Raw genomic sequence first — 13,167 nt, forward strand, 5'->3', positions numbered from 1 at the left:
AACTATTGAAGGGACAGGAGGTAGCCAACTTTCATTTAGCTAAAAAGAAACAGGAAAAAAAACAAAAAAAAAAACCCACAACTAAGATACCAAATTCACCATAGAAAAGAAGAAATCCATGATGCTAGGTAGCATTCATGGCAAAAATGAATTTTCTGGCAATGAATCAACCACTAAAAAAAGCTTCCTGCAGCCCATGGCACTGAGCAGCCTTCTCAAACATGTCCTGTGCTTATTATTCTGCTCCCAGCCTTTATCTCCCCCACCCCGCCCCAAGGCTGCCCTCAGATACAGCAATTCAGTGCAGGGAGGAGCTTTGACTCTGTGAGATTAATCACCAGCAGGGGCCACAGGTGTCTGGCTGGGATGTGTGATCCTGCTGGAGGAAATGCAGTGGGAAGCTAATGCAGCCTCTTATTCAGTAAGCAAAGTTCAGAGCTGTTTGCATTCTGCTAGGTAAGCATGACTCTCTCAAGACCCAAGCTAGATGGACTGCCCACTCAGCAGGAATTCTTGCCAAGGCAACAACACACAGTTGTGCCTCAGTGGACTTGCCTGAGCCATGGAGGCCAGAGAGTCAGAACTGCTCATTTTGCAAATAGCATGATTCCATCATGTTCTAATTACACAAAGTATTACAAACCCATTCTATTCAAGAGATTGGCAAATGAAAACTGGATTAAGATCTGTGCAGTAGACTTGAGGTATATAGGATTTTTCTAATCGCTGGAGGGTGCTAGATGCTGGAGTTTCCTAATTTTTGCAGAAAAAGAGTCTTGGGGTTTTATACGGATTTTTGTCATATTCTCCCTTCCCCATCCCCCTTAAAACTCAAGTATAGGATTTATGAACAGCTAAAATGAAAAGGAAAATATTGCATTTGGCATAGCTATAACTTGGGACAAATAAATGCTAAAGCGAGTGGTAATTCAAGAGGTCTACCTTGCCTCAGATGCCCGCAGAAGAAATGGTATCGTGCCAAAGATGTATCTTGTGGCAGCCTAGGGGCCTGGAGAGCCAGTAACTCTGGGCTCAAACCACAGCTGTGTGGCCACTTTCTGGCTACAACTTTGGGTAAGTTCGTTGTCATTTCCAAGCCTCCATTTTATTTATTTATTTTTAAATAATTTAGTACTTTTATTTCTCCATTTTCTTAAAGTGGGAAATTGGTAAAATAGTACTATGTCACCTCAATCAGAATTCAACCAGATAATGGAAGTGAAGCATCAGGTCTGGTAATGAGTACATAATAAGTCCTTCACTAATGCTTGGACTTTATTTATTAGAAGACCCAGCAGGATCCAGGAGAAATAAGCGGTGGTTGGTGCCTGGGCTGCCAAGGGAGGCATATACCCTTCCCAGTAGCAAAATACTCTTCTTGCATCAAGAGCAAAATCCTGTCTTGAGACATCCAGTACCAAACAGGTTTAATCCTCTGCCCTCAAGGTTATCATAAAAGGGTCTAAGTGCTCATATCAGAATGTACACTCAGCTCTGTCCAAACACAGGGGCAGTTTGAAACCTACACGTGCACACCATCACTCAAAAACCGCTCATTCCCATGTACAGGATGGTCCGTACACATACAACTGCTTTTTCCCCACTCACTATAATATACACATCCTTTCATCATTTTAAATTGCCACGTAGTTAGTTAACCAGCAACTTCTGGATGTTTAGATTCTTTTTCCCTTGTTTTTTTGGGGTTTTTTGTTTTGTTTTGTTTTTTGTGGGTTCTTTTTTTTTTTTTTTTGCTATCAGTAACTTTGCAGTTAACATCCTTAAACATCTTTGCACGCTTTTTCTTAGAATGAAATCCTAGGATGGGTATTGTCAAGTCAATTATACTTGTTTTAAGGACTTTTGTTTCATTTTGCTGAATTATTTTCTTTTTTTTTCTAAAAGATTTTATTTATTTATTTGAAAGAGAGAACGAGCACAAGCAGAGGGAGAAGCAGGCTCACCAAGCAGGGAGCCCATGCGGGGCTCGATCCCAGGACCCTGGGATCATGACCTGAGCCGAAGGGAGACATTAATGACTGAGCCACCCAGGCGCCCCTTTGCTAAATTATTTTCAAGAAAGAAGGCAATTAACACTCTACAAACAATACATGAAAATGCCAGTCTCCTCATATGCACACCAACTGGACTCAGTAAATTTTTAATCTTTCAGTAGCATTTTGAACAGCCTATAGCAGTTGAATTTGGATCATTAGATAAAGCAAAACACCTGAGGACATTTCTGTATTTTCTATAATGGCCTTAAACTATTTAGGGGAATTCTTTTTCTGCTCTCTCTCCCCTCCTTCCTTCTTTCCTTCCTGCCTGTTTGCCTGCCTTCCCTTTTGAATCATAGCTGCATTGACATATTTTTCATATTTTAATGGTCAAACAGCACTACGGAGAATAGAAGCCTGGTGCTATCTTAGAAAGTTAAACATTCACAAGTCTATGAACCAGGCATCCATGCTGGAAACACTTGCACAAGGGCATGAGAGTACCCAAGAGTGCACACAGCAGCCCTATCCGCCAACCTAAGGAACCGACCTCACTGTACATCTTCAGGAAAACGGATGAGTAAACAGTGCCATATTCCCACAGGGGACTGTCATGCGGCAGGGAAATGCAAGGGAAATGGATGAACCACCACTAAATGCAACCATGTGGATGAATCTTGGAAACAACTTTGAATGAAAATAGCAAGTTGCAGAACATTAAGTCCAGTATGATACAATTTGTATAAAGCTCAAAAGCAAACAAACTTAAATTACATATTGCTTAGGGGGACATACATATGTGATAAAAGCATTTTTTCATCAGATAAATAAAAAACTAAAGAAAGGGTGCCTGGGTGGCTCAGTCGGTTAAGCATCTGCCTTCGGCTCACGTCATGATCCCAGGGTCCTGGGATTCGAGCCCCGTCTCTCTGCTCTCTGCTCAGCGGGGAGCCTGCCTCTCCCTCTCCCTCTGCCTGCCACTCCACCTGCTTGTGCTCTCTCTGTCTGTCAAGTAAATAAATAAAATCTTAAAAAAAAAAAACCAACTAAAGAAAACCCACTCATAAGTCTTAGCAGGGCTCAGACTAGAGGTGGAAGCTCACAACGATGCAGCAGGGACTCTGTGGGGCTGAGGACGTTCGGGGCAAGAAATGAGCCAGGCTGGTCTATGATCTAACAGCAGTGAGTAGAGCTTCATGCCTTGCGCTCACGTTGAGCGGCATACCAGCTGCCTCAGCCGTGCTTTTGCCCATAACCCTCACAATCACCCTGCAATGTAGAGCCAAGTCCCCCATTTCTAATGTCAGGACTGTGAGAGTCTCAGAGGTTGAGTACCTTGTCCAGGGTCAGGTGGTAGCAGAGCCAGGACTCAGTCCCCAGGAATCTCACCAGAGACCCCTGTTTATCCACCCTGGAATGCCTCTTCACCCCCAGCGGAGCTGCCGGGTATAACACAGACACCAGTGGTAGGGACGCTAGAGAGGTCTCCTTGTAGCCAGATTTCTGTAATTCGCAGGCAAGAGAATGGAGTTTACGTCTGTAGACCCTAAAAGACATGCCCATGTGGAATTCTACCACGTACTTTGCGTATGTGCTATAGTAAGCTAATGACAGTGAGTTTTGACAAATTGCACAATCTATGCTACGATTGATTTGCATCTACCCACTGCCTGCTATATGTGTGTGCGCCCGCATCATTCAGTGTGATTCACATGTATTAACTCACTGAATCTTCACAGCAGTTCTATTCACTGGGTGCTGTGGTTATGCCCATTTTACAGAAGAGGAAAGTAAGTCCAGAGAGGTAAAGCAATTTGCCTTAGTTGTTGCAGAGGTAGAAAATGGTCCAGCTGGGATTTGAACCTGAAGGAGCAGTACCCTCTGGGGCCTGGAGGTGCTTTCCCCTAGTCAGGTGCATGCTAGACAAAGGTGCTTGCAGGAAGGGGTACACCTCTTCTAATAACCCATGTTAATGGTCCCACTAATCTGTAAAGAGGTTTGCATCAAAAATAATGGGTGATATGTATTCACTCCATTCAGCCATCTTCAGGCCTTGGAGAGCCTAGGAAAAAGACATGCTTAGCAGATTTTCCTGTTTAACCCTTCCCATTTTCCTGTTCAGCTGGCAGCTGGGTGAGGCTACTGGAAAGAGTCTGGAGGCCCGCTGAGAGCCTTGACATTCTTGTCTGAACGACATTGGCAATGGCAGCTGTCCAAACACTGTGGTTGACTTTCAAACCGTTTAATTGAAACCATATTTAAACTTTAAAAAAAAAAAAAAAAAAAGAGGAAGAGGAAGGAAGGGGTGGATGCCAGAATAGGAGAAAGATCTTGGCAAAAAAACCTCATCTGCACTTTTTCCACCATCGGATTGACCAGACAGGGCCACAAAGCTGATACAACAGGATTAGCAAAATTGCATTGTTGGACATAGGCACAGCGTGACATGTGCTACAGCAAAGGCATTTGGCAGCATTAACCTGCCAAGGATAAAGATGTAGCAGACAAGGGGCTGAATTAATGGACTGGCATGACGGAAGCGGGGAAATCTATTTGCATGCAATATTAACTGTGCTAATAAACTCTGAGCTGCGCTCGGCAGGCCAGGCAGGCCTTGAACCAGGAGTTTTTATTTTGAAGCCCACCTGGAAGGCATCGGCCAAGATGGGCTAAAGAAAGCAGAATTCACAGCTTGTGTTTGGGTTTATTTTTGCCATCATCCTAGAGTAGGCATGTTGTCTTAAATGCCTGTAACAGTATTTGTGACTATGGACTGTGCAGGATGATCCTAATACCTCAGAGCTTGGCTGCCAGAGTCCTCCACTTAGAGGGTTACTGTCTATGAAAAAGCAATGAAGAAACGTAAGTACAACACACTATAGAAAATACCTACCTAGAGTGGGTTGTTTTGCCTGATTTGTATATTCTGATTCCCTGAACATCAGGATGGGAACAAGGTGAGCAAATGAGACCGCCCAGGGTGCAAAATTTTAGGAGGTGCTCACAGTCAGCATCTGAGAGCAGGTGACTCACTCCCCTCACGCTGGCCCTGCCCTGCTGAAAGTGACCACGGGAACAACGTAAGATACACCTGTTCAAAACATGGGTGCTCTTAAATACACTTAACACGGGACACCGATGCACAGCTGGGTTTGGGGAGGTGACGGGGAGGGGGCCAATAATGCTTATGTTGTCCACCAGGTTACTGCTGTGAGCAAGTGGGGACCTCTGCTCCTTGTGGGGCAAGAGAGCAAGGTATTGCCCACCAACTCCATTGTGTCACTGGTGGGGGCTGCTTGAGGATGCCAGCTCCCTGACATCCAGCTGACACATTCCTGCTCCTGATCCAAGGAAGCCCCCAGACCTACCACATCCTGGATATGGGAACAGTGGTGCTGGACACCAATAGCACCTGCCACGTGGGCAAGATTTAATTTGCCTCTGAAGATGCTGAAGCTGTATCAGATTCCCACTGCTCTGAGGCTCATTAGGAATGTCAGTTTTTAACAGAGCCCTAGATTTCAAGCAGTCATCCCCAAATCTGGTTTATGGGAGTCCCTGGGTTGGGGGATGGATATCTGAGCTTCACTCCCAAACTAGCTGAAACAGGATCTGGAGTGGGGGCGGGACCCCAACACGCCAGCCAGACTGGGGCTGATGTCAAAGGCTGAATGGGTCTGTGGTGACCCTTGTTCAACCAGGGGAGGTGGTTGAAGAGGAACACCCTGCATTTCTGTTGCTGTCATCTTTTTTCAGAAGTAACAGGCAGAAAAGCGGTTCATTGATTTGAGACCTCTAATGTTACAAAGCTTAGATAAATGCTATGTACTAGGGATTGCCAACGCAAGTGATCATTATGTGACTAAAAACAAAACAAAACAGAATTAGCTGGCTTGACCCTACCAAGTGTGTAGTGAAGGACTAACATCAGCAGGCCTGGATAGAAGATAATGAGATAAAAGGCTTTGGCTAAAATTGGTGCAGAATTTTGGAACACCAGAAATCTTACATTCTCTTAGAATGCCCCTGGGGTCTCAGGAAGGCAGAAGCAGGTAAGAAGGCCCTGCGGTGGGAGAGGACCAGGTGTGCTACTCCACGTGTCTGAATGACACAAGAGCCCCCAGCCCTGGGGCAAGTGGGGATTGCGGTCAAGCCCAAGGCCACTCACCAGGTCACATGCCCTGTTAGAGGTCTGCGTCTACCCAGGGAAAGGGGTACCTTCTCGAGCTCACAAAAGGCTCCCTCCACAGGAAAGGCCCGATTGTTTACATTTCAGAAGGCACCATATGGCCTAGCCTTGTGTTCCAAGATCTGAAAGAAAGGGAGTGCAGCTAAGTCCACAGGGAGAGGAGGTGATGGTGGACAAGTACAAGGGGCTGAGCCACCAGGACCTGTGGGATTTCACAAGGAATTTGGATATTATTCTGGGTGTGATGGGAAGGGACAAAAGGTTTGAAGTAGCAGAGTGACATGCTCTGATTCATGTTTTAAAAGGATCACTCAGGCTGCAGAGTGAAGAATGACTCAGAGGGACAAGTGGATGCGTATGGTGCTGTCCTGGTGAGAGGGTGGGGGTCTGCTGGGGGTGCAGGGTGGCCATGGAGATGAAGAAATATAGTTCAATGGCAAAATATTGGGATTTCTGGACACTTGTGATTCATAGGGAACAGGAAGGACAAATCGTTACCCACTGGTGTCCACAGCTTCCCAGCTTTGGAGAACTTCCTCACTGAGTGAGAGTTCACTGAAGCTCAGAGCCCTTGTGTTCCAGGTGCTGTGTGGTACCCAGCTACCAGGTGACTCCACGATGGCCTCTGTCCTTGGGATCACTGTCTCCTAAGACAGGACTGAAGCCCGGAGCAGTAATGGACACAAAAGGTACGAGAGTCATAGATGCCAGGCCAAGAGCTCAGGCTGAGCAAGGGGCCAGGAGGACCTTCTTGAGGGCTGACCCTGGAGCCCAACTACGGGAAGAGGAGGATGCTGGGTAGAAAGAGTCAGGGGCATTCAGTCCACAGAAGCATGCACATGTGGTCTATTGTGGGCATTCCTGCTTCAGAAGAGGGGGCGGTGGGGCGGGGAGGGGGTGACAGGTAGGGCAGGCAGGGAAGTGAGGAGCCAGAGGACCTGAAACTATCCTGGGCACGAAATGGGCCTTGGAGAAGTTATGCCAGATTAGACTGACCCTCGGGAAGAATCTCTCTGATTCCCTGTGTGGTCAGCCTAGAGGCAGGGAGCTAAGTTAGGAGATCAGCAGTCAGTCTCTAAATATAAAATTATTTATTACAAAATAGCACTGTGTATGCCCCTAAGATTCTTAGTGCCATTTTAGTTTATCTGAGGGATTCATCTAACTGCTTGGAAAAGAGTCATTGGACCACAAAAGTCTTAGTTTAAATCATACATTCACCCAACCAGTATTTATCAGGTATCCCCTATGTGGCCAATGCTGGGGACCCAATGGCAAGCTTAGAACTGAGTGGAAGAGACATCATGCATGCTGTCTAACAACTGCCTTGAAGGAAGAGTACCAGATGCCTGGGGAGCATGTCAAAGAGGAGTCCACTTTGGTCTGGGAGATGGGAGTCAGTCCAGGAAGTGACTTGGGAGTTGAAGTCTGAAGGAGGAGGTGGTATTAAACTATGCAAAATGGGGAGGGAGGATTCCAGGTGAAGGAAGAGGCTTGTGCAAAGGCCCTGTGATGGGAAAGAATATGGTGTATTTGAGAAGTTAGAAGAGCACAAAGAGGGAGGAAGAAGGCGGTGAAGGATAAGGGGAAAGGAAGAGGGCCAGGCTGCATGGTGCCAACTCCTTGCCAAGCACTTGAAGTTAAAATATGAAGGTCACTTGTGGCTTTTGAGACAGTCATTCCTTCATCTCTCTTTGACACCCTAAGCACTGGTGGGTTCTGGATAGAACCAAGAAGAGGTGGCTGTGGATAGCTGTGTTCATGGCCCCAGTTTCTCACTTAATCCCAAGTCACCCTTTGCCCTTGGATGCAGGAATGGGATAGTGCCTCCCTACGTTCCTGGTGTGTTGACCTCATAGGAGTCTGTGCTGGTTTCAGGTGGCACCAATACAACCTTCCCACGGACACCGTCTTAGCCAAGAAAGCACATTAACTTTGCCAAAGGCTCTGGCCACTCAGCAATAGCAATTAATAGTCCCCCTGCTTTATTTTACAAGGAACTAATCTCACTTTCTAGAACTTGCTCATTCTCAGAGTAGTCCTCAGGACAATCTCCTGGACAGTCCAGCACCACTGGAAAGAAAAATTTTGAGATCTCTCTCTACCCAAAGCTCAGAAAGCCAGCCACGTAACTCAGCACCCATACTCATCGAATACACGTGTGATTCAAGCATTTCCTGTATGCAAGGTTTTCTAGCCTTATTACACTGTTTTGCAGATATGAAAACTGAGGCCCAGAAAGTTCTGCCACTGGCCCTAGGAACACAGGAAGGGACAGAGTCTGAATGCACACCCTGGAGCCTGGCACAGGCAACCCCCACGTGGTAGACACCTCAGCGTAACAGTGCTGTGGGCCCCACAGGCCCCTGTGTAGACATTATGGCCTAATGTCCCAGCAGGGATTCTTTGATTATAGACATAAGAATCCAGGTGTTTCTGAACTCCAAGGCCACGGTGATTTACATGGCTCAGCTATGGTTGATCAGTTACTCAAACTTTCTGCCTCCCCCAATTCTGGCAAGAACTTTGGTGGAACTTCTATGCCACATCCAGTGCTAGGAACTTGCCAACTTTGTGTGCCTAAAATAAAGCAGGTTCCAAGATAGATGGCAGCAAGTGGAAAATATTTTTCTTGATTGGGTAGCTAAGAACTGGGCAGCAGGCAGGAGCCATTTTTGGCCAAAGAAGCTTTATTCATTTAAAAGTGTGTGTCGACACCTGGAAATAGAGATTCGACTTCAAATGCTGTTTTCATGTCAGTTTATGTTACAGAATTTCATAGTGGTGATAAAAGCCAGGCAAATACCAAAATGAGAGTTCCAAAGTCATTTTATTGCTAAGACACTCCGTGTCTGCCCGCTGAGCCTGCACAAGGAAGGGCCTGGAAGGTCACCTGCTGACAGAAAGGCAGAGCACAGTGATGGCCTGTGGTTTTCACATTGACCACCTGGTTGCTTTTCAGTCAGGCTCGGCTTTTGTTGATTTGCACGACAGCTCCAGATCCTCAGTGATCACCCTTATTTTGGGCTTGGAAGGTGTTTCCACCCTTTGGAGGATGAGTCAAGAAATACTCTCCATCCTTGGAGGATTCCATTCAGACTCTGGTTACCCTCAGTGGATGTGGGAGGTACTCCGTGCAGCCTCAGGTGTGGGGACAGACAGATCCAAAGGGAGGATGTAGGGGGTCTTGGCAGAGTTACTACTCAGAACATGCAGTGAGAATGGTCTCTGGTTTCTGTGTCTGGCAACGCAGTAGCAGGATCCCTGCATCCCTGCCCTGGACACTTCAGGGGGGAAAACTCTTTACTCAAAACTTGACCTTAGAAATGTTTGGTCCCCATTCCACCTCCCAAGGCAGAGATATGTAAGCTGGAGGGGGGGGGCGGGCGGGGAGGGGGGTTCCCTTTGAGGATTTGAGGAAGGCAGTACAGCCCCTTCCCAGAAAGGCACCAGTGCACGGCTCCCTGGAGCCACTGATACCGCCCTGACTCTGGGGGACGGGGAGGCTGGCAGAGGACGCGACAAACAAGGAAAGTCTATGGGAGGAGGACAGAGAGGGCGAGGACATGTCGACTCTGCTTGCATTCAGTTCTAACCCACGGCTGCCTCTGTCCCCTCTCCACACGCCAGCAGCAGTACCGAGGAGGTGACCGCACGCCCGCCAGCCCCCCAGAGACCTCCAGGCATGGTGTGGTGGGGCAGCTGGTGTTGTGAATCAGGCCGTTGCCAATCAGAGAACGGCTACTTCACAACACCAGGGTCACACCCCACCACGGGCACCGGCTGCCGTCCAGACTCCACAGCGGCTCGTCTCGGGGACACGGCCAAGCCCGTCCGGCGTGCGGTGTGGAGCCCACCGCGCAGGGGCCTGGGGCTCTGTGTCGCCCGGCACAGACAGCTCCACTCCGGGCAGCACTGGCCTCCACAGAGGAAACGGTGCTGCGGGCTTCCCACCGAGGAATGGAGCTTTGGCCCCTCAGAAGGGTTAAGCGCCACCAAACTGAGCACTTCCTCCTAGGTCCTGGGAGCACACGGGGTGAACTTGGGTCTGGGTTTGGAGATTTATGGTGGGAGCTTTGAACAGGGCAAGGTGCTGGGAAGGGCAGCCCTAGTCACGGATGGTGGCCTCAGGGGACACTGCTGGAAAGGCGAAGGCCTTTGGTAGCCACACAGATGGAGCGCACATTTCCTAGATGGTCCCAGGTTCCCTGGAGGCTAAATGCCTTTCCTTGAGTGTGAGAGGGCCACCCACAGCTCTCCATCCGTCAAGTGTCCCCAGCTCGGCTGGCTGAGAGCCAAGTGCAGGAGGACCCTTCCTAGTCTGACACTCCCGTCCTGGTAAGGTGGCCTGTCACCTGTGCTGACAGGTGGGCTTTCTTTCCCCGCACGGGGCCTCAGAGCCAGGGAGCTGGCAGAGTTGGAAATGAACGGAGGTCTCCAGAGTTCATGTCTGTCATGCCTGACTTAAATCTTACACGTGACACCGTATTTCAGAGCCAAGCGGGAAGTTTAGAGATGGAGTGTTGGCCAGCGTCCTTTCTGAAGCGCCGAGGAAAAGGAGCAGGTCTACCCCTGGCTGGCTGTCACCTCCAGAGGTAGACCGGAGTGCTGGGCCACCGTGCCATAGGAAGCAGAGGGACAGACAGAAAGAAGCCTGGTGGAAACACTGCACAGAACAAGGTTACCAGAGCCTGAGTTAAGCAGAACAGCCCTGAGTCTATGTCCGCTTGGAGTTGCCGGAGGTGAGGTTACTGCTTCTGTGACGACTGCCCCGCACCCCATCCCCAAATCACTGTGGCATCTCTGAAATTTCTACTAGGTTATGCTTGGGACAAGTATCTTAGAGTTAAGAGTTCCAATTTTTCAGAAAGGTCTTCCTGCGTTCTCCTTAAAACAAATAAACTGCATGTCTCTGAGAATCCATCCACTTACCAGCTCCCCTACCACCAAGAGAGTCCAAGCTGGGGCGCCTGGGGGGCTCAGTCGGTTAAGCGTCTGCCTTGGGCTCAGGTCATGATCCCAGGGTCTTGGGATCGTGTCCCATGTGGGGCTCCCTGCTCAGCGGGAAGCCTGCTTCTCCCTCTGCCCCTCCCCCCCAATCTCTCTCTCTCTCTCTCTCTCTCTCTCTCAAATAAATAAAATCTTAAAAAAAAAAAAAATAGAGTCAGTGACGCTTACCGCATGGTCCTCAGTGGCAGCTTCAGCATGTCGCAAAGGTGGAATCCTGGGCCCACTGCACACCCCATGGCATCACAGTCTTGGCGGGGGGCCAGGCAGGGCTCAGGGTCAGTGCATTAACAGGCCTTCCAGGGGATTCTTTAGAATCCCAACCACCCCCTTTGTCTCCCCACATCCAACCCCATCTCTTTTGCATGTCACAGCCAGAACGATCCCTTCAAGATGTATGGGAATCCCTCCACCCCTGTCTTCTCCACCCCTGCCTTAAAACTCCTTAAAGAGTCGGCCTCACTGTAACTGTAGTTCGACCCCACCAGCAGCACGCACTCTCCAGCCACCTCTCACCCCACCCCCTTCCTCTCTCTGCCACACCAGACACACGACCCCTCCCTAGGTCCTCACACCCCAAGCACCCTCAGGCCCCAGGCCTTTGTGTGGCTCAGCTCTGTCTGGAATGCTCCCAGCCCTCACCATCCTCCCCATGATTGACGTCTGTTGTCCTCCAGTTTCAGACAGAACCTGGCTTCCTTTGAGCCAGCTCCCCAGCCTGGGAGGCCAGGTGAGGTAACTGAAGTTGGGCGCCCTCAGCAAGCTGAATTCTGCCTTTTCAGAACACTCCTTTCATTTGGCCATTATGCATCCATTCGTGGGCCTCTCCGCTGGGTGTGCATCTTCCCCTGGCCATATGCTCCTTGAGGGCGGCCACATTCAGCTTTATTCACTGCCGCACCTCCTGGCCAGCTCCATGCTCGGCATTGACTAGGAGCTCTATATATCATTCAATACACAGATGAGCATGGCCTGAGCTGTGAGAGCCCTTCCAGGTCACGCTCTAGCTCTCCTGCCCATTGGAGCTCCGGGTCCTTTTTCCTTGCAGTGACGTAATAATAGCAGCAGGCACTTACAGCATAGAGACAATAGGGCAGGCACTGCTCTGAGCATTTTGTGTCCGTTTAGCCACTTACTCATTGCCTCTGTTTCCCCATAATGGGCAGGTCACATAACCATCCTATCAGCTAGGTCCAAGACCACACACCATCCATGCTGTTGGTAATGAGTAGCACTGCTATGCAAACCCAGGTGGTCTGGCCCCACAGTCCACACCCTGAGCCACGGCTTCAAGCTGCTGAGGAGCCAGAATGCAGGGGACAAAGCTGAACATGGGGGTCCCTAGGGCTTGCTCCCGGGACCCAGCAAAGCCTTCTCCATTCTCGGAGGCTTCCACTCTGGTTTTCTTAGCCAGATAGACCAGGCAGTATTCTCCCTGTTTGTGCCTTCTAAAAGGTTAAATTCTAACCTTGTTAAAAGCACTTTGTAGTGGAACCTGATTAAAAACCTAATAAAATAAAAAATGGGGTCAAGTCCAGAGAGAGGGAACTGTTTAAGAAGCAGAGGAAGCTCTACTTAATTTTGTTGTTAAGCCGGTGAAGTCATGTGAGGTTTGCACAGTTACCTTCAGAGCTCGCAGGCTGCAGAGGCAAATGTGTGCACTCGGAGAACTGGGTGCTTCTGAGAGCCAGCCTAGGAGGTACAACCCTGGGCCCGGCTACCCAGTTCTTGGCCCCAGGCAATGCCCTAGGCCTGGTCTACCCTCTTCCACCCACAGTATTGCTGCTTTTCCGAAATGCATTCTGCCTCACTGAGAATGGCCTGCCCTCATTCGGAACCTCCCAGACTCTCCACTTAGGTAGACTTGATGCCACCAGAGCAGAAAGAAACTAGAGTGTCCATCCCCCTACCTGCTTCTGAAACCTTGGTTTAGCCATCTGTACCATCTAAAGCTGTACATTCAGAATCTTTGTA

At 49.0% G+C, this 13,167-nt stretch overlaps 1 long non-coding RNA gene across 1 annotated transcript in view; it reads left to right on the plus strand.

Annotated features, from left to right (window-relative positions):
• The window catches only part of LOC116635187, a 119,944-nt gene extending 110,065 nt beyond the window's left edge, over positions 1 to 9,879 (plus strand). Inside the window, exon 4 of the long non-coding RNA XR_004300123.1 lies at positions 6,769 to 9,879. This is a non-coding gene — a long non-coding RNA (uncharacterized LOC116635187). The remainder of the gene's footprint in view (positions 1 to 6,768) is intronic.
• Positions 9,880 to 13,167: the final 3,288 nt, after the last annotated feature.

This window comes from Phoca vitulina, unplaced genomic scaffold, assembly GCF_004348235.1.
Source record: "Phoca vitulina isolate PV1807 unplaced genomic scaffold, GSC_HSeal_1.0 scaffold10, whole genome shotgun sequence".
Lineage (NCBI taxonomy): Eukaryota > Metazoa > Chordata > Mammalia > Carnivora > Phocidae > Phoca > Phoca vitulina.